At 49.5% G+C, this 21,845-nt stretch overlaps 1 protein-coding gene across 16 annotated transcripts in view; it reads right to left on the reverse strand.

Moving 5' to 3' along the window:
• Positions 1 to 17,991, reverse strand: part of ST3GAL6 (ST3 beta-galactoside alpha-2,3-sialyltransferase 6) — a 78,210-nt gene extending 60,219 nt beyond the window's left edge. For 10 of the 16 annotated variants that reach the window (XR_013372522.1, XR_013372521.1, XR_013372520.1 and 7 more), the window contains exon 1: positions 17,127 to 17,273. The gene's annotated coding sequence lies outside the window, so the exon portion shown is untranslated. Of the gene's footprint in view, positions 1 to 6,290; positions 6,411 to 14,143; positions 14,421 to 16,409; positions 16,432 to 17,126; positions 17,274 to 17,882 lie in introns of those variants that run through there. The other 6 variants (XM_077884403.1, XM_077884402.1, XM_077884405.1 and 3 more) reach the window with 6 other exon arrangements.
• Positions 17,992 to 21,845: the final 3,854 nt, after the last annotated feature.

The following is a 21,845-nucleotide window of genomic DNA, read 5'->3' on the forward strand; positions in this document are numbered from 1 at the left end:
GAGGAGGGAGGAGGAGGGGACGCTAGGCCAAAGCCGGGAAATGCGATATTCAAGGAGTTAGGTTTGAGCTCAGTAGGAGAGAACTTGCTAATATTTGGGTTGCCTAAAGATAATACAGGAAAGATAACACAGGTGGCATGGTTGGATAATGAGTCACTTGTTACTAAAGATACCCTGTTCTAAAAACCACTTGGGAGCCATTTGGAGCTTAACAAACTTAAACGTCCATTGGCATCACTTGAGCATCTTGTTAAACTGTAGATTCTGATGGGGGCGGGGCGGGGGGGGGGCGGGCGGGGAGGGGGCCGTGAGAATCTGCATTTCTAACAAGCAGCCAGGTGATGCCAAGGCTTCAAGTCAAGAGTGTTAAGGATGTAACTCGATTGGGATGTGATTTAAACCAGTGCTCCTGCCAAGTGCAGTCTTCTAACCACATGACTTCAAAAGCACTCTCCAACCCTGATTTGGAGGCAGATGACTAATAAATAGGTTAAGGGGTGATTAGCAGGGTTTTGTGGGTCCACACATTCAAAATTCACAAAAGTTTGTATCTTGGTGTCTTGCAGGACCGGCCCCCATCATAATTTTGCACGATGATACTCATACTTCAAGGCCAAATACTTAAAGCCAAATAACTACATTGTAAAAATGAACTCAGTATTCAAAAATGCGGTTACTTGTTTTTTTTTTTTTTTTTTTAAGATTTCATTTATTTATTCTCAAGAGACACAGAGAGAGGGAGTCAGAGGGAGAAGCAGGCTCCATGCAGGGAGCCCAACGCAGGACTCGATCCCGGGTCTCCAGGATCAGGCCCCAGGCCAAAGGTGGCGCTAAACCACTGAGCCACCCAGGCTGCCCTACTTCTGATTTCAGTACAGCACAGTTAACAGAGAAGTAGGATGAAAGGAATATGACTATACATTTTCCCCAGTGATCTGTGGTACAAAATCACGTGTCTCCAAAGAAAGGCCAGGAGGGGGTAAGCCTCCCAAGGCTACAATTTGTGGCCTTCTTCAATGGAGGGCTTTGCCTTATTTACCTAGCCCTGAAATCTCACCTCCCTACCAGGCATACCAGTCCTAAAAAATTGCTTCACTGTTTTGAAACTCCCCGTTTCTGGCTCTACTCCCTTATCTAATAAATCTGGACTTTAATTAGTTCAAAATCCTATGTAAGGTCTTTCCTGGAAAATTACGCTAATATCCGAACACAGACCGTCCTTAAGTTTCGAAGCGTTCTCGTGTGTCTCTCCCAGAGTAAATACCCCAACCACTAAGACGGAATCAGTTTCCTGCCTTTCTTCTGACTGTGACAGTCCCCCTTCCAAAGGGATTGCTGTTTCAGTTTGCTTCAAAGTTATAAGTAGCATTCTATCCGATTTATAAAAGCCCTTTTTTTTTCAAACTGCTTATTTACTTGTCAGTTAATTCTGAAGGACCCTAGCTTATTCTCCTTGGGAAGTAGCACCTGTTAGTTCCTCTTTTGCTATTTTTAAAAGAAAAAAGTGAGTGAGCCTATGAGAAATCAGATGAACATACATAAAATCTTAAGATTAAAGTGTTGGAAATTTTTCTGCTTTTATTTTAAAGATTTTATTTATTTATTCATGAGAGACACACAGAGAGAGAGGCAGAGACACAGGCAGAGGGAGAAGCAGGCTCCCTGCAGGAGCCCGATGCGGGACTCGATCCCAGGACCCTGGGTCATGCCCTGAGCTGCCTGGGAGCCCCATTATTCTGCTTTCCACAGCACATGGAAATAGGTGATGATAACTTATATTACTGTCCATAAAATGATTCTCTGAAGCCGGATTCCAAAGATGACGCAAAAATCTTTATAAAGTACCCTTGCCCTGGGGTACTTTGTAATATTATTACAAACCAATCCATGTGATAAGCATGTTTTATGAAGTCATATAATCCTAGATTTACTTTCTCATGCTAGTAGGTTAATCCTTTGGGCAAAGTGAATCGAATTTATTTCCTGATAAAATTATTGCTGGATGTCTCCACCTTCTGCAATAACTGTTGATTGAATCAGTAAGTAATTTCTCGACGCCTACGCTACGCCAGATGTTCTAGGCACTGGAGATAAAGTAATGAAGGGAAAACAAAACAAGCCACCAGTTCGCCATCCAGGAGAGGGGCAGATATTAGCAAGCAGTCCCCAGGGCACCGTTCGGTGACAACCGTGGTCTGGCCAGGCCCAGGCCCAGGTGGGGAGGACAGGGAGCTCCCCGGAAGAACCTGGGGGGGGGGGGTCAGGAAAGAGCACTTGCAAAGATTCTGAGGTGGGGACAAAAGCTTTACATCGAGGCCTTGAGGCCTCCGACACGAGTAACGCGGGCACAGTGACCGCCAATCGCTGCCACACGCCGTCTACACGCACTGCTCTGTCTTCTGCTGACCTGACATTGCTTAGCCATCATTTCTAGCAAAGTATAATGATAACTTCAGGGTTTTATCAATATTTACAGCTGGGCGACCCTCGTTCCACAGCTAGGGACACGGAAGGCAACTGGTCCAGGGCCTCAGAGCTCCAAGGGGGCGAGCCGGGTCAGCGCCAGGCCGGCGGCTGTGAGGACTCCCTGGGGGGCATCGTGACGCAGAAACGGATTAGGGCCGCGGCAGTGTCGCTCCCGGAGTCTGCACCTTCCTGGTGGGAACCGGTTTCGTTAGGAAGTAGTACCTGGGAGTGTATCACAAGACGCGCATCGAAGCCAAAGGTTAATATTAAAAGCCCGTGAACCCATTCACTGGGGTAACTATCTTCTCGGGGTTCTGTTTTGAATTTTTGTAATGCACGTTTATCTTCCCCTCCCTGTCCCTGTTCCTCTTCTCCCAGGAACCACCAGGATCATGACTTTGACAGGGAGCCAGTCCCCTTTTGATTCGCAGGCCCACATACGCAGGTGCGCACACATTCATAAATATCATATGGTGTGTGATATTGTTTTAAGTGATGTTGCACGTTTACATAACAAATATGTAATATTCTGAAATTTGTGTTGTTCACCCTACCTGTTAGGTTTTGAACTCCCCCTCTACTGATGAGCTGCAGAAAGGTCTGGCTCCTTCTTTTCAAGTTCCGTAGAATATTCTACTGACCAAATATATCGCAAAGTTACCCATTCCCTACCGGCAGACATTTAGGTTGCTTCCAGAGGACTGATTATCTAAAATCCCATTTTGGAGACAAATTTCTTTTTTTTTCAATCTAGATAAAATAGCGAGACACTGAATCTCACAAATTGCTGGAAATACTTTAAAATAGAAATTTCCCTTATGAATAGGTTTTTTTTTCTCTGAAGAAAGAAGAAACCTCTGATAATTCAAGTCATAAAGAAATACCTAGACAATTAAAATACTGTGACTCTGAAGAGGGGAAGTTAATAGTATTTTAAATGAGAAAGTAAATTTCTAGTTAAGTTGAATCTATTCTAATCCTGTTGAAAACAAAACATACTGCAGAAAACAGTCTGTATCTTATAACACTTTCTCTTTCTGGGCACACCACACTCGGCAAGAAAAATCAGAGCATTTGAGCAAGTAGATAAAACAAAACAAACGTTTCTCTGGAATTCTTTGTTCTGTGCTCTGGCCAGAAAATAATCCAAGGCACAACTACACAGAAAGATGAGCAAATTTTTCATTAGAATCAAGGGATTGGCAAATGCCTGTTAAATGCCAAAATCAATGTTTGATAAAGTGGGCAGTTAAAGAAATAAAATGATCTCGCAGTTGTTAGACCTCTGAACAGTGGAACTAAAAATAGTCATCTATTTATATTAATGGGACTTTTTAGCTCAAGGTCACTGTAACAAGTATTATCATAAAATGTAAACTGCAGTCAACTCTACAAATCCACGAAAACCTAACTATGGGATTCCTATAACTTTAACATTGTTTTCTATAAAGAAGGTTTCCGGGAAAGCCTCAAAAGGCATATTCAATATTGAATATCCATATTCAAATATGGATAACTGTTGATGAACGGCTGCATTCTTCACGCTATAAGATAACTTCGTGCAGAAAATGCAAAAGAGAATTCAAAGATGGGCATGCATTTGTCTTCAGAAGGAAAGGGAAGTCAAGTCTCCTAGCAGGTTTCTAGGTGCCACTCAGGTAAACAGAAAAATAAATCTGGGTTTCTAATGAAAGTTAGTGACTCCAACGCATTGGGGGTCCCAGTGGAATCAGACTATGTGACCCCATTTTCACACAACGAGCCAAATGTTTTAGCACATTCCATAGGCCAGCCAAGGAGATCTCACTTCTAGATCCCTGGGCTCCAGCCCAAGAAATCCTCCCAGGCTTAGGAACACCCTTCCAGGCTTCAGGAGGTAGCCCTGAACCCAACTGAAAATCTGTTCTACCCGCAGCAGTTTAATAAAATAACTGGCCAAGATGGAGCAGCTTCAATCATCCACTTGTCCGTCTGTCCATCCATCCAGCTAACCCAGATATTTATGACTCATATGCCCCAAGGCACAAGATCTCATAATGTAAGGATATCTGAGAAAAGAGAGCAAGGCCACGGTAAACACAAACACACCAAACGCAACCTTCTGTCTCGTTCTAACCCCTCAACTACAGACTCGAAGTGCACATTTTATTAGTTTTCATTGCCTAACGTGTCTATTGTACAGAATACAGGCTTAGCCCAAAACCTACCTTTTTTTTTTTTTTTTTTGCATTCTTCCTCAAAGGGCAGAAAGGACATAGAAACATAAACAGCAGGAACTAGACGTTCAAAGCCACTCAGCACGAGAACAAGGCACCACTGACAGACCAGAAACCAAAAGTCGGGCCACTTAAACTTGTGAAACTTTGTCCCCAGGTCCGGGGGTGTTTAAAAATGTCCTGAAGACGTGCCCAGACTTGGTAGTGGTGGGTAACGACGTCTGGACGGAAGGCAAGGGACGGAGCCTGTGCTAAGAGCGTTCGGGTCAAAGGCCACGAGCGGCGAGGCCCTAGGTCCCAAAGCAAGGCCACAGGAGAAGAGCCCGGGAAGTGGCCTGAGCGCGGAGTGCCGGGGCCTCGCAACACTGCCATCCCGGTGGCTCCTGCCATCCCGGTGGCTCCCTCTCACGGGCTCAGGCCGGGCTCGAGGGCAGTCGGAAGGCCAAGGCCCCCGGAAAGCAATCCTCTGCCACAGAAAGTACTGGGTCACGTAACCTGCTGTGCGCATTTCCGTAGCACTTCCTAAAGCCCAATTGTTGGGCTGCTTTTTGATCGGAGAGGCCTTTTTTATTTTCTCACATGAGCCCTGGTCTGTGGGGAGCCTCAGTTCAGCGAAAGGAGCCCTTGATTCCCAGCATGCCACACGGCTTGGAAACAGAGATGTCATCTAAAGGCTAGAGCTTGGTTGGTGGTGGCGGTGGTGGTTGTTTTCCTGTCAAGGATGATTTGGACCAGAGGAGCTGGGGAAGCCGGGGGCGGGGGGTGGAGGAGGAGGTCACCCCAGTCTGGCTGTGGCAGGAGGGGTGAGGAGCCCGGCAGGCGCTGGTGGGCAGGCACAGGGGCTGGCGCGCCAGGCTGGGTGGGGGGGGGGGGGCAGGTCGGGGAACCACACCGGCTCGCTCTGGAAGCACCAGGGAAGAGATAAAGAAAAAGCCCCACAGTGGTGATGAAGCCTCTGTGTTCCCCTGGGGCACGTCCCCGACGGGGAGCACCCCGGAGCAAGACGGGGCCACCGTGGGCCGGGCCGGGGGCAGCCCCAGCACCAGGGGCCGGGGGTGCCCTGTGGGACGCAGAAAGGAGGCGTCAGGGCACCTGTCCCGGGCTGCAAGGGCAAGGTACCACAAGTGGGGTGGGGGCTTAGGACAGCAGGGGCTGACGGTCTCATACTTCTGGGGGCCAGAAGTCCAAAACGGAGGGGTCAGCAGGGCCGGGCGCCCTCTGCAACCTGTAGCGTCCTTGCTTCTTTCTGGCTTCCAGGGGGGCGGCTAACCCTCCCGGCGTCCCTCAGCTTACACGTGTGTCACTCCAACCCACCAGCTTCACATGGCGTCATCCCTGCCGTGTCCTTCTTCTAAGGACACATCTCACTCCAGCAGGACCTCACCTGAACGAGTGGCATCTGAAATGACCCTCCTTCCACGTGAGCTCACAACCTCAGGGACCGGCAATGAGGCCTTCAGCGTGGCCTTTTCTGACGGACACAGTCCAACCTAGATGAGTCTTCCTGAAATGCCCCGTCCTCACCCCCGGCCAGGACTCTAGTGCTCTAGAGCTATTTAGAAAACTGGAACGTTAATTCAAGTTGAAGAGAAAGAGAAAGAAAATTACCCGGTGGTAGTGAAAGTCAGAAGACTGGTTATGTGTCAGGAGGGGAGCCCAGGGTGCGCTCCTGGAGGGCAGGCAATGCTCTAGCTCTTCATCTAGAAGCAGGTTCCACGGCTGGGGTCACTGGGAAGAAACAGTATGGTCTTGTACTCCTCCGTATGTCTGATATATTTCCACGAACACTTCATTTTAAAAGAACATTGGAGAAGTTGGAGCTGTCCCAGGAACAGAGGTCTTAGCGACCTAAGGAGAGCCTCAGAGAGGGTGACTGGTCTGGGAGAAGCCACAACCCAAGGGTTTGAACGGCCAGTTTGCCCAAGACATTCAACTCCTAGAAGCAGGTGAGTAGCCAGAAAGGCTCAAATAATTTACTTATCATGTAAAGAAAAAAAAATGGGCAGGCCAAAGAATACGTATACTTGACCTGGCAGATTGGCAACGTCCATAGGCAAATCCATGGGAAATCATTAAAAAGTTGTTTGGTTAGTAGAGACCCATTACAAGTCGTAAGGATCCATTCTCCCGTCAAGAGGGCTGGAAACATGTGAGGGCACTTCTTGCCCTGCCCTCTGTTTTCCTACCATCCCTGCAGACCTCTCCCACACATTCCATTTTCGGGCTAATTACAGGTCAAGTAAGTGAACAGTGTTTTTTCTTTCACATCTAGTTCTTCTCTGGGAATTTTAAATTCTTGTGGCTTAGGGTGTTCTGGGTCCTGTTGCTTCATCTCCAAGCAAGAGAAATCAACACCAAAGGACAAAGTTAAAATACTGGACACTGCTCAGACTTAGTAGAAAACATATTTTTGTGGTAAAAACATAGCATATAATTATAGAAAATGGAGCTATGAACAGAGGCACTTGGCTTTGTATTGTGTAAAAATGTACTAACAAGAGGAGGTATGGAAAGTGTCAAGGCTGTGAATTTGTGGCCATCCTCCTGACTGTCTCCCCAGACGTCTCAGTCCCATCGAAGACTGTCCCTACTCTCCCATCGCTAACAGAATCCCATGCTTCAGACGTTTAATATTTCTACGTTTTAAATACCTGGGCTATTAAAAATGAGAGCTCTGGGGCACCTGGATGGCTCAGTGGTGGAGCATCTGCCTTCAGCTCAGGGCATGACCTCGGGATCCGGGATAGAGTCGGGCTCCCCGCATGGAACCTGCTTCTCCCTCTGCCTGTGTCTCTGCCTCTCTCTCTCTCTCTCTCTCTCTCTCATGAATAAATAAGTACAATCTTTAAAAAAAAATGAGAGCTCTAATATCAATTATACATCACCATCACTAATGTTTTCATCATTTTCTCATGAAAGCAGCAAATGGAAGAGAAGTGATCCACGCCATATGTAAAATCCCAAGCCCAACGTCAGAGGCAACGTGAAGAATCTGCCTATTATAAATTGTCCATATACACCTACATTCCCACGTTCATAACCTCTTAGGGAGCTATAAACACCATTGGCAGGAGGTCTCTGAGTCAGACTGAGCTGACGCCTACGTTCTCTCCCGTGGCAGCTCCTAAAATGCTGGACTTTGAACACCATGGCCTAAAAGCACCAGCCTTTGCACAATTCTTAGTCATTCTCGACACGGTTTCATGCTTCAGCACCTCTGACCATGCTGTTTGCACTTTCTGGAATGTTCTCCTCACCTTCCCAACCTTCCCCTCCCCGTCATAGCTCAGATTCACCTTTTGGCATTCTGCTCAAGGAGGACTTCACTTTCTACCTTCACACTGCATTTGGAAGAGGATCGAGGAGAGTCTAAGGAAGAAAACGTGTGTAAAGTGTTCCAAGAATAAGGATAACATACTTTTTAAACCACAAAACAAACAAACAAACAAAAAACCTCAGGCTAAAAGATGTTAAGATTTTTAAAGGGCATCTGAATAGAAACGTTTTTACTTCTTAACCCTAGTTGATCATGAAAAACTCCTAGTGCTATTTGACCAACAGATTTTCATCCCCAATTCCACCCAAAGCCCATATGCCCGCACGTGCGTGCACATGCACACACACACTCCATTCTCCCATGCGCCCTTGGATCCCTACATAATAACCAGCACAGCACCCGGCACATCACAGGTGCCCAAAGATTGGTTCCCATTCGCTAAAGAATAAATACAACAACATGAACAATAAAGTTCCAAGTGAAGCCAGGCGCCAAGATGAAACAGACTTAAGGGAAAATGAGAGCTCAGTGAGGTCAACCAGGAAGCTTTTCTGGAGAAAGTTAATTTTCAATAATTTGAGGAAGAACACTTATAGTAACAGCTATCATTCGAGAGTTATAACAATAATAACCGCAAGTAATAGATGGTGACCTATTCAAATGGTTTCTTTAATTGCAATAATGCGATGTGGCATTATGTCGAGTTTATAGATATAAGGAACATGATGCTCAGAGTTAGGCGACTTAGGCAGAGTCACACCATTATAAGCCATGAAGCCAGAAAACGAATGCAGGTTATGATCATCTGGCTTGGGTGGGGAGCTGGAGAGTGAAAGGGGAAAGGTGGGAAGGATCACCGGAACACTTCAAGCTAAAGGACTGGAAGGCCTGCAGTGACCATGGGTTCAAATGGGAGAGTACAATGAAATGAAAGGTAGCAACCTGCTACAATGAAAGGTAGCAACGTGAGAGAACAAAACTTCAAAAGTCAGTTGGAGAAATTCTCTGGATTTCTGAGCAGAAAAAAATTTCCGTAATGAAAACCATGCTTAGAGAAAGTTATTACAAGAGGTACATAGACAGGAATACTGGTGGTCACAGGTAGGCAGTTTCGGTAGAAGATTTTGCATAAGAATATGATTATTTCCTTTTATGGGTAAAGCAGAAGACTGACTACTACCCACCAAATTTGTAAAATCTCTCTCTTTTATTTATTTATTTATTTTTTTGCAGTAGGTGGACCAGATGTGTCCTCCAAACAATTCAGTGCCTGGAAAACATATTTAGGTACTTCATGGTCAGAAAGTACACCTCTCTCTTAATATCCTGCTTCTCAAAATATCCAATTATTTCCAATTTATTTGTAGCCGAGTGGGAGTCAAACAAGAGTCATTAACTAAACTACTTTGACATTTACCTAAAATACTGGCTCCAAATATCAAAAGTAATTTGAAAGAAGCATCCTTTATCTCACACACATCACCTACAACAGAAAGTTCTTTTAACTTTCAGAGTCTATCAATTAAATAAAACGATAAATCAATTTAATTGCCGTTGCTGAAAAGCAACCGAATCTCCTCTCAGACCCTAGTTGAAGGCCTGGGTTATTATCTCATTGCTTTTGTCTAAGTGCAACTGGATACCCCATTTTCAACTTGTAAATACGCCTATCAATTATCCATGAAAAAGTCAGGGAACTTTTAAATTTTTATTTATTTATTCATGAGAGAACCACACAGAGAGGCAGAGACACAGGCAGAGGCAGAAGCAGGCTCCTTGTGGGGAGCACCCAATGTGGGACTCGATCCCAGGACCGGGATCACGCCCTGAGCTGAAGGCAGACGCTCAATCCCTGAGCCACCCAGGTGTCCTGGGAATTTTTTTTTTTTTAATCTCTGCCTTTTTATTCTTTGCCTCCATGCTAGACACGGAAAACAAGAAGGCTGTGTTTATATCGCATTACGTGTTTGTGGGGCAGAAAACCTAAAAGGCAAAACCTCTAAATATTTAGAATTTTAAAAGTATGGATATAGAATATCTCTATTAACCAAAAGGGTGCTCCCAAAGACATGGAGCTCTGTGAGAAACTTTGTCACTATGAGTCTCCACAAGAGCCCCCAGCTGGCCCCTCTGTGGCACCACAGCCTCCCAGTTCTTGCCACCCAGGCTCTTCCCATTCTTCCCAGCTCTGGCGATCTTGATGGGGAGAACTTCTGGTCCCCCAGGGCGAATCTCATAGCAGGTTACAGGACACCTAACAGGAATTTAAGACAGTCCATCATAAGTGCTGGCACTCGAGCAATGCATGTCTCTGCCTGAAATGCGGACGTAAAGATGTACTGTTACAGAGGGGAAGGACTTTGTTATTCTCATCTTTGGCACACACATTTATTTCCTCAGTAATCTGACCACAAAACTAACCCAACTCAAATCATCGCAAATTGCCAATTATGAAACTGTACTGTAAATTTACTGGGGCGCCTGGCTGGCTCAGTTGGTTGAACACGCAACTCTTGCTCTTGGGGTCGTGAATCCAAGCCCATGCTTGGCTAAGAGCTTACTTTACAAAAAGAAAAGAAATGAAAAGAAAGAAAAGAAAAGAAAAGAAAAGAAAAGAAAAGAAAAGAAAAGAAAAGAAAAGAAAAGAGAAAGAAAAGAGAAAGAAAAGAAAAGAAGAGAAATAAAGAAGAAAGAAAGAAAAGAAAAGAAAAGAAAAGAAAAGAGAAAGAAAAGAGAAAGAAAAGAAAAGAAGAGAAATAAAGAAGAAAGAAAGAAAAGAAAAGAAAAGAAGAAAGAAAGAAAGAAAGAAAGAAAGAAAGAAAGAAAGAAAGAAAAAGAGAGAGAAAGAAAGAAAGAAAAAGAGAGAAAAAAGGAAAAAAAAGAACATTTACTGTATATGGAAACAAATTTGGGACTAGCCATCTGATGACATTTACAGACTGGTCTCTTCCTCGTCAACACAAATACCCTATAATACTTTCAAAAAGAAAAAAAAATCTATCCAAAACCAAAAGAGTTTTAATGAATATATACAAATCCACAGGGATGAATTCATCTTTTGCCTGCTTTCTCCAATGGGAAAAGTTTTTTGAGATAAGTCGATGATAGTTGTAGAAAGGAACCATAATAGTTATAAAGATGTTACAACTGAGCTAATATATTAACATTTGAGTTAATCCCTGGACACTGATTGAGTCACTTGGCAAATGTTTGTTCTCTCTGTAACATTCTGGACACTGCACCAGGTACAGAGGACGCCTGGGTGAACCAGAGGAGATGTAATCATTGCCCTCTCAAATAGAAAGGTATTCCAGATTTTATGGCATCCACCAGAAAGGAAAACAACAACAAAGAAAGCTGAAAGTGAGTTGCTCGGGTTATGTCTATTAGTGACATTAAGTATGTAAGTTAATAAATAAACAAGGCATCTGGTTAAAGTATCTCAAATATCAATTTTCCAAGGAGTGTACCAAGCTTCCCTGGAGGGAATACGCCTGCCGGTGATGAGGAGCTATCCCAGCGGCAAAGGATAAGGGCTACCATGCTGGGGCCTCCTGTTCATTTCTGATGAACTAGCGCTATAGGGGATAGCAGCTCGGACATAAACCTTCACGATTTAAACACTACTCTAAGACCCATGAAACGAAATTTCTCAGGCATACGGTATTCCCATGACAAATATGACAAGAATCTCACACATTTCCACGGAAACAGGACCCTATGAAGAACACAAGCCTCCCCAACAGACTGCATAGACAGGAGCCTGGGAGAGAAGGGGCAGGTAGGTGTTCAGGAAAAGGGGAGGCCTCTGGCTTACTTAAATGTTCACCTCTCGTGAGGATCCTCGTCTTACAAAAGATATCAATTGTGATTGACTTGCCTAATTAACTTAATTTTTAGTATCTAGTTTCAGATAGCCCCAGCCAACCCAGAGGCTTTTTAGAGATGACTCAAGGTTCAGTATGGAGAGAGATCGAGAAATCAGAGCTAGGGGTGCACAGTCTTAGGGATGAAGAGGAAAGGGGCACATGGATTTGTTTCTGAGCATAAGAGGCCCATGGGCTGGAGTCCCTTGAGCCCTGCCTGCCTGCAGGATGCCTGTGCCCTGGCCTGGGGCAAGGAAGGAGAATTCAGTGGTGGCCAATTAAGGGAGAGGAGTAAAGCTGAAGGAGGGTGAAGGTGTGCGTGTGGGAGAGACGGAGAGAGGGAGAGAGGGCGGAAGGGGGAGACAGGGAGAAGTGAGGGTCACAAACACGAAAGCTCGTGTCCATTGGGTGAAGACTGGCTTAACCTCCAATTAAAAAATCCCTGCTGGCATCCCGTTCTAATGAACACACGATCCAAGCGCCTTTCCAAGACGTGAAGGCTTCAAACTGTCTCCCACCTCCCTCACTGACTGCATCTCCTCCAAACTCCCCTTTCGCGCTCCTCTCCAGTTCTCCAAACACCCCAGAATCACTCAGCCCTCGAGGCCTCAGCAGGAAGCCTTTCCTTCTGCTCTTGGCTGCTGTTCTCATCATCCAACAGTGCTTCCTCAGAGTTCTCTGGTTGCTTCCCTAAAGAAGCTCCCTCTAGGATTCCGCAGGGCTTACGCCTTGAACCTTATTCATTCACCCTATTTCCCATGACAACAGAAGGTCTACAAGAGCAGGGGCTCTATCCTGTGCAACACTGCATGCTCTCACCCCTCCTTCCAGCACCTGCACCACCCCCTGTGGAGGTAGTGGAGACTAGTTGAAACTAGTAAAGACTAGTTGAAACCCAAGTCCCACCTGCTGATGCCTATGCACAGTCACCCAGGATCTACTGCAAAACCACCCTCTGCTCCCTTGTCGCCCCACAGAGACTACAACCCACAACCATACCAACTCCGGCCTGCTTCCAGAACCTGGGGAAGGCTGCTTCCCTTGCAACAAGCTCCAGCTTCCTTGCCGCGTCTTTATCTGGAGGCTTCATTCCCCTCATCTCCTACAGATGTTTCCATTCCCAACCAGACAGAAGTAGGGAGAGGTTTAAAAAGTCCTTCAAAGACCAGCCTTGCACGCTACTAAGCACACTGGGTCTTACGCATAAGGGCAAAGAGAATGTGGAAGGAGAGCATCTTTTCACTCAGCTTTTCAGCATCTTTTCACTCAGCTTTTTCAGCTTTTTTGTGATAAAAAAAATTTTTTTCTCCAAGGTTTGGGTACTTTCCTTCCTCTTTTTCCCAATGGTCCAAAAAGAGGAAAGCCCCTCCCGGTTGCTGCAGAAGGCTAACAGTAAATGGTAAGCTGGCTATTCCCCCCTCGGTTGGCAAAAAGCCTCTAAGAGGAGGAAATACAGACATGGGGAAGAGACTCAGGTCCTGATACTCCCTACTTTCTTTTACCCTCAAAGTCATCCCCAGAACCTCGCCCCTTCTTAATGTGACTACAGGGCGGCCGAGGTCCTGATCAAGTCTAGGACCCTGCTGCTTACCTGGTGCTGGGAGTCGCCCGCAGGGAAAGAGCCCCTGCTACCTCACCCCGGGGAGGAGCAGCGCCTCTCCCATCCCGATACAGACCCAGCACCAGTTTCCTACCGACACGCTCTAACGCCCAAGGCACCCACCGAACGCCATGCATCGAGCTGGCTCCAAATCGAATACGTTTTTATCGGAGCATAATTCACGTACAGCGTGATAACAAGCACATTTTTGTTTTTATCCCAGAAAGGGTTCGCCTGGAAATTCTGATGTGTGCTGTCATCCACTCTAGGTAGAATGCACAGGAGAGGTTAAACCGTGAGAGCAGGGCTGCAGCCCTGGGGAGACTTCCCCGGGCAAGGAGGGTGAGTAGGAACTTCCGCGGAAATATACGCAGAACGAAAAGAATTTTGGGGACACAACCCCCTGGAGATAACACATGCTCCCGAATTTGGCCAGACACAGCACACCGAAGTGGTACGTCAGAGACCCAGAGAAGATACGAGATGCCTAACTGACGGAAGCCTGAAGCTGTCCGAAGGAAAGGCAAAGTATGCAGGCCGCCCTATTCGAGAAGCCTCGATGGAGGGGTTAATTGAGAAAGTGTATTCAGACCAGAGGATGTACAGCTCGAGTGTGTGCAAGGCAAAGGTGAACGATATGCACACAGAATGGAAGAATTTGGGAGGAATGGACGTTCTGGAGGTTTCCTGGGGTGGTGTAAGGCAGAGGGAGACAGACCTTCGCGTGATCCATCTGGAGCCACTTGTGCGGGGCAATCTTGGCGGACACACCGGGGCTAACTGTTCCTGTCTCACACGGTTGGTGGGAGGATTTAATAAAACCCCACATGTGAACACGCCGCGAGTCCGAGTGGGTGCCACGGGAGTTCTGCGTTGGCCTCAGCCCCTGGAGAAGCATCGCCCGGAGGGCCGCGGCCCTGGAGGTCATCACAGCCTCCACAGCAGCCAAGGGGCAATCGACCCGGCCGGAGGAGAAATATGGGAAAGGTGGCCCGCCTCACCCCCTCCTCGAATATTCCATGCCCTGTGGAACACAGAAATACTTCCCACAGAAAAAAAAAAGGCAGCCTAGACTACACTCTAGAATGAGGTAACTTGAGAATTACAATTTTCACAAAAGACAGGCTAATGTTCCGGTGTTTTAATTATTATTATTTTTTTTAACAGTATGACTTTTACTGATATTCTTCTGCCAATACGGTCTATTCCTCTGGGAGCTTCAAGGATTTTTATGGATTTGGGGCATGAGAACAAACTGAGTATTTCCAGCAAATGTGCTGAAACGTGGTCTCATTTAATTGCATCTTTATAAGGAGACCCCCTCCCCCAGGCTTGTGATATTTGGGGCCTGGGGTAAAAACAGGGCTCCAGGGAAGAGGCCCCACTGAGCAAGTAATGAAAATCTCCTCCTCTCCGTGAACCAATAAGAAGGCTCGGGAAGCCAGGTTGGGGGAAATACAGTCGGTTTCTGAAAAAGTTCTCTTCTTATAAACCAAAGTGGCCATTATCTCGGGGGCCAGAGATCAAATCTGGAGCCTGGAGCTGTGCTCAGCAGGAAGCCTGCTGGAAGGTTCTCCCCCTTTGCCTGTCCCACCTCCCCTGTTTCTAAAACAAATAAATCCTTAAAAAATAATAATAAAGTGTCTCTGGGGCAACGGGCCTCATTCGGGGACAAGAGGCTAGGAAGCAATGGAAGCTCTCCTGGGCAGGTCTGGGTGCCAGGGGCAGTCCCGGGCAGAAAAGGAGGCTCTTCCAGGGGCCCATCTCCGGGGTGCCGGCCGCTTGCTCCCCGGGGGTACCCGCGGCCCTGACCTTCCCGAACCCTTGGCAGCCCCCACAGAGGAAGAGGACGGCACCCGCCGCCCCGCACAGCCCGGGGAAGCTTAAGGGCCAGAAAGTGGACCATCCGGAGGCCGTCAGTGCGGGACCTGGACCCTGCCCACCCCCCGCCCGTCCTGCCCCCCATCCTGCCCGGATCCTGCGGGTGTGCCTGGACCCTGACCCCCCCATCCTGGCCCCGAGCCTGCGGGTGTACCTGGACCCTGGGACCCGCCATCCGGCCCCCCCATCCTGGCCCGGGCCTGCGGGTGTACCTGGACCCTGGGACCCCCCATCCTGCCCCCCCATCCTGGCCCCGAGCCTGTGGGTGTACCTGGACCCTGACCCCCTCCCCCCCACCCCATCCTGGCCCCCAGCCTGCGGGTGTACCTGGACACTGGGACCCCCCATCCTGCCCCCCCATCCTGGCCCCGAGCCTGCGGGTGTACCTGGACCCTGCCCACCCCCCGCCCCGTCCTGCCCCCCATCCTGGCCCCGAGCCTGCGGGTGTACCTGGACCCTGGGACCCGCCATCCGGCCCCCCAATCCTGGCCCGGGCCTGCGGGTGTACCTGGACCCTGGGACCCCCCATCCTGCCCCCCCATCCTGGCCCCGAGCCTGCGGGTGTACCTGGACCCTGCCCACCCCCCGCCCCATCCTGCCCCCCATCCTGGCCCCGAGCCTGCGGGTGTACCTGGACCCTGCCCACCCCCCGCCCCATCCTGCCCCCCATCCTGGCCCCGAGCCTGCGGGTGTACCTGGACCCTGACCCCCTCCCCCCCGCCCCATCCTGGCCCCCAGCCTGCGGGTGTACCTGGACATTGGGGCCCTCCATCCTGCCCCCCCATCCTGGCCCCGGGCCTGCAGGTGTACCTGGACCCTGCCCACCCCCCGCCCCGTCCTGCCCCCCATCCTGCCCGGAGCCTGCGGGTGTACCTGGACCCTGCCCTCCACCCCGCCCCATCCTGGCCCCGAGCCTGCGGGTGTACCTGGACCCTGGGGCCCCCCATCCTGCCCCCCATCCTGGCCCCGGGCCTGTGGCTGTGCGGACTCCGCATCCCCGCATCCCCGCTCCCCCCGCTCCCCCCGCTCCCCCCGCTCCCGCGCAGCCTTTCAGTGCCCCCCGCGCCCCCTGCGCGCAGCCCCGCCCCGCCCCCGCGCCCCACCTGAGGTCCCCTAACGAGGCTCCAGGGCTGTTTGGAGTTTCCAGAAACCGTCCCCGGAGCTTCCTTTGGGCCAGAAGCCCAGCGGGGCCAGGGCGGCGGCGGCCCGGGAGGCGCGGGAGCAAGGGCCTCGGGGCGCCCCGCGGGGCCCCCCCCCCCGCCTCGGTGCTTGCGGCGTTAGGTCCCGTTCTGGGCGGAAGGGGGGCTGCCTGGACATTTTTCCAAGAAAAAAACTGGGAATCGTCCAGACCTCGAGCCCCCGCCCCCCGCACGTGGGAGCCCCGCGCCGCGGAGCTCGGAGCCGGGAGGGTCCCCAAGCGGGTCCCCGGGACTCGCGCGCCCGCCCCGCCCCCTCGCGGCCCCTGCCCAGGCCCCGGCCCGCCCGGAGGGAGCGCCCCCCCCCCGCCCCCGCGCTGGCCCCGGGTGCACGGACCCCCCCGGGCAGCGGGCGGAGGAGGTGCCGCGGCCCAGGCGCCCAGACCGCGGAGGCCCGAGCCCGCAGCGGGGGACGTGGCCGGGCGGGGGGGGGGGGGCACGGCTCTGCTCGCGGACCCGGGTGGGGGTCGGGGCCGGTCCCGGGGCGGCGGGGAGGCTCCTCCCGCTGGGCTGCGGGCGCCGGGCGCACGGAGGAGGCGCGGGGGGCGCAGGCGGGGGGCGCGCGCGGGGGGCAGGGGGGCAGGGGGCAGGGGGGCAGGGGGGCAGGGGGCAGGGGGCCCCTACCTTGCAGGCGGGCGGACGGCGGCCGCGCGCCCCTGGCGGGGCGGCCGGGCGGAGAGTCAGGACGGAGGGAGGCGGCTGCAGGCGCGGTGGGCGGGCCGGCGTCCCCGCCGAGCGGACACTCCCATCCCGCGGCTGCGGGGGGCGCCGGGGCCGGGGCCGGGGCGGGGGCGGGGGCGGGGGGCTCGCGGCGGGGCCGGGCCGGGCCGGGCGCACGTGCGCTTGCTCCTTGCGGCGCTCCCTGGGGAGGGCGCGGTGAGCAGTGCCCCTCCTTGGGAGGCTCCGAGCGCCTTTCGGGTTGCAGGGCTCGTGGGGTCCTCCGCGGTCTGGCGACGCTCCCCGGAGCCGCAGCCCGCGGACGCCGAGCCCGACCTCGCTCCCATCCCGGGACCCCGGTGAGGGCAGCCCCGGGCGCGGGGCGAGTCAGGGCGGCGGCCCCTCCCCGCGACGGAGCCTCCACCTGTGACGACGGGCCTCGGGGGGTTTGTGTTAATTTTAACAACAGCCTTGGAGACGGCACATGTCCTTTCCCCACTCTCCCTGTGCAAAAAAAAAAAAAAACACAACCCAGAGAGTGTTCAGAAAATGCCCATCTCCTGCCCCTGTCTGCCAATCGCCTCTGAAGGAAGGCACCACGTTCTGAAATTTTAAAAGGTGGCTCCTGAGACCTCAGAGTGGTGAGCGATGTTTAGGGAATTTGCCCATCCGGGTTTCCCTTTTAGTTTTTTTCCTTTTAGTTCCTCCTGGGTTCCTTCTTACCCTTCTCTTGTTCATGATCTTCAGAATTAAACCAGTATTATACCTCAGCCGCTCTGTCCTTTTTTAGGATTTTCGGATCTGCAAAGTCATGTGCTAAGGGGAGGGAGAGGTCATGTGCTGTGTTTAGGTGGCATTGGTGCTTCTTTACAGGAGTGGCCAGGAAGGCACCGTTCCCCCTCACCTCCTCCGCTGGCATGCCTCATGACCTTGAGCAAGTGCCTTAACCTCAGGGTACTTGCTTCGTGTCACCTGTAAAAGGGATGTAATACATCCTATCTTCAGGGCTTGTTAGGATTAAAATAGGCGATGATCTAAAGAATTCTTGGCGCAGTGCTTTGCACAAAATCCACCAGGTCAGGAAATAAGAATACTAACTTACCAGTCCCTGCCCACTATGAGTCAGTTGCCGCCTTTGCATCATATCTGTTCCTCCCATCCATCCTGCAAGCCAGAATAATCTCCTCCTAGAAATGAAGAAATAGAGTTGGAAGGTTAAGAAATATGTCCAAGGTCACACTGCCTACACTGAGTTGTGATTCAAATGAAAGTACCTGAGACCAAAATCAGTTTTTTTGTTTTGTTTTGTTTTGTTTTTTTCCAGAACAGCTCATGACTATGTAGTTATGTACAGCAGGGACTTTTGAGCTGCGTGACATTAATTTTTTTTCAAAGGCAGGATGCATTACTGTATTGGCACATGATTGCATCTGTGCAGAAATTTTGAATTCCTGTGGAAGGTGATAAAGAATTAAGCAGGGTGATGGGATTATAGGACTTTAGCTTTCTGGAATAATGTTTTTGGTAATTGTTTTGGGAAAATGTTTCCACTATGTAAATATATATGATTTAGCCTTTGACTAAGTGGTTTATTTTTTTTTCTTTTATTCAAAGATGTTATTTACTCATGAGAGACACAGGGAGAGGCAGAGACATAGGCAGAGGGAGAAACAGGCTCCCCTCTGGGAGCCTGATGGGGACTGGATCCCAGGACCCCAGGAGCATGACCCGAGCCAAAGGCAGACACTCAACCACTGAGTCACCCAGGTGCCCCAAAAGGTTTCTTCTAATGAGGTAGAAGGGGAAGGACCAGCAGGTAGGAGAGGACTCTTAGAAGATGCAGGTTCTTTTTTTTTCTTTTTTTTTATTTTATTTTATTTATTTATGATAGTCACAGAGAGAGAGAGAGAGAGGCAGAGACACAGGCAGAGGGAGAAGCAGGCTCCATGCACCGGGAGCCCGACATGGGATTCGATCCCGGGTCTCCAGGATCGCGCCCTGGGCCAAAGGCAGGCGCCAAACCGCTGCGCCACCCAGGGATCCCGAAGATGCAGGTTCTTTTAATGGTCTCCAAAATCATAATCTTTAGCAGTGTACATATAAGGCCAGCCGTTTCCTAAGTTTCTTATGTGCTCATGGATGATGCAAGCTTTTTGGTAAAATCACATTGTTTCACAGGATATGGCCTCCCTAGGGACAAGTAAAAGGTTCTCCACACCACCCTGGGTTGCCATTCAGCACAGTATAGAGAATAAGGTTAAAGAAAATAGTACTTCTTTCTCAATCCCAGTGTAGGTCCTGCCAAAAGACCCAACCCCGGAAGATAAGCTGCATTATATCACTTTTAGAGGTGACGTGTCCTGTCCCAAGAAGAGACTTTTTTCCTGCACGACTGATGTAGGACCGTCTAGTTCATGTAGAGACCTACTCAGTGGTATGGTCTCAGCAGGACAGTCCTCCCAGGTGACCCAAGGACCTGCGAGATACCCCCTTAAATGACAAGAGACCACTTTCTCACAATTTCCCCCTGGTAAGTGAATAATAAAAACAAGTTCTCATTTTTCTAACATTTTTCAAGGCTTGAGTTGTCCAGTTTTAAAACAGCCTCTGGCTCAAGACTGAATTTGGCCAAGCTCATCTTTTTTTACATGCAATTGTTCCTCCAACTCTAGGGGAAGATCCTGCCAGCCTGGTCTTCTGGCTGTCTTGGGGTTTTCTCTACTGCAAGCAACTATTTAAAGAACATGCGCATCTCAAAAAAAAATAAGCCACGGGGAGGAGGCAGTCTCTCTCCCAGCTCGAGCTCTGCCTCTGCCTACGGTGTAAGAAACTGTTTCTTTCGCAAAAGGCAGCTTAGTTCTGTTAAGCAACACCCCAGCTTCTCTAGCATCTCCAATTGTGGGGCCTCAGCCCCGCGTTTGCATATGGAAATAACCAATGAGCCCATTTCCTTGGTAAGGTCAGGGCTCGAAAAAGGAATTTGAGACCATCAGAAAGCTTACTTGCAACTTCCCTTCTAGGTTTCAGGGTTCTTGGTAGCCCAGTCTCCAGAACTGCACTTGCTCTCCCCTTCACAAGCTGGAGGATGAGGGGAAGTGGGAGGGTGGCCTTGGGGTTCAGCGTGTTCTAAGCACCCGAACCTATAAAATACCTGTATGGTAGAAGCTGTAAGACAAGTGACAGAAAACAACTTCAGTGTGTCATGAAAAGGGTTAATATTCAGACTACGTCAAAAATTCCTGTGGCTCTGCGGCAAAAAGACAACCCATTAAAAAACAGGACGTGGGTCATAAGCAATTTATAGAAGAAACACAAATAGCCCACAAACAGGTGCAGAGACACTTGTGTCTTTTTATGCTAACACTGTTTAAGAAAATGGAAACAATAATGAGACATCAGATTGGCAAAAACTAAGGGTAATGAGCTTAATGGGTTTCCTCAAGGCGTGGGGGAGCCCACTCAAGGGAGTATGAAGAACTTCCTTGAAGTTCAGGGCAGTTTGGTGGTTGCTATCAAATTTACAAGGTTGCTGTAAGTTTGAATTTCAAAACTCTAATTGAGGTTCCTTAACTTTCCCCCTTCAGAAGACAGTTTGGCCTCAAGCCAAGCAAAATAGGAAAGAGGGGAGTGGGCAAGAGGGACGGATGGGAAATGACAGAGGATCTGTGAGCTGCCTCCTGGAATCCCTGGTCCACAAGAGGGCAGCCCTTCTGGTGGCCCAGCAGCTCCCTGAACGAACCCCCCACCCCCCACCCCCTGGATGGTCGGGCTCCTCCTACGGTTGGATGGGGACAGGCTGCAAAACTGCTGCCTCTTGGAGCCACTTGCTCAGAGAACTTAACTCAGTTCTGACGAGTGTTAGGAGCCTGGCCCACTGTCCTGGCTGATGGGCTGCGCTCCCCAGAGTGGGGAGATGTCACCCCATCTGTCTGTGGAGATGCTCTCCTCGCTTCTACTCCAGGCCCATGACCGATAATTCTATCAAAGTATGTATTACAGGGACCTTTCCTTGGGCCACTCAGCCCATGAATTAAACTACCTAGCGAACCCCTTTGTCTCTCATCTTAACTGAGGTACAGAGCTGAATTTACAGTATTTTACTTCATGAGATTGTGTTGATAGGATGGATCCAGGAAGGTGGGATTGTTGGACAAAGTGTACATGAACCCACCCTCAAATAATTTTCTACGTTTTACTTTCTGTTTCAGAAATTCACACTCTAAACAAACGAACAACAACAACAACAACAACAAAAAAACAATTTTCGATAGCATTCCCAAAGCCAAGTGCAAGATGGAGTCATTAAAGTGAGCAGTGAATGGTCTAGAAGCTTCTCTGCGTTTCCCAAACTCCACTCTGCTATGAATGCAAGTCACCTGCAAACCAGCAATTCCATTTTTTAAGGACTTCATCTGTAGAAATAATCACATATAAAGACAAAAATATGAATAGGGGTGGGCACAGCAGCATTGCTTATAATATTTAAAAACAGGAAAATAATGCCCAGGAATAGTGACTAATTAGATTGTGGTATATCCTAATAATGAATGCGGCCGTCGCTAAAGCTATCATAAATGTGTGTATGTGTTCAATTCACTAATGTGATAACGGCTATAATACATTGGCTTTAGAAGTTCTACTCAGAAAATGTACACTGAATGTTCAAAGAGTGTATCACAGATACTA

Source organism: Canis aureus, chromosome 35 (genome assembly GCF_053574225.1).
Source record: "Canis aureus isolate CA01 chromosome 35, VMU_Caureus_v.1.0, whole genome shotgun sequence".
NCBI lineage: Eukaryota > Metazoa > Chordata > Mammalia > Carnivora > Canidae > Canis > Canis aureus.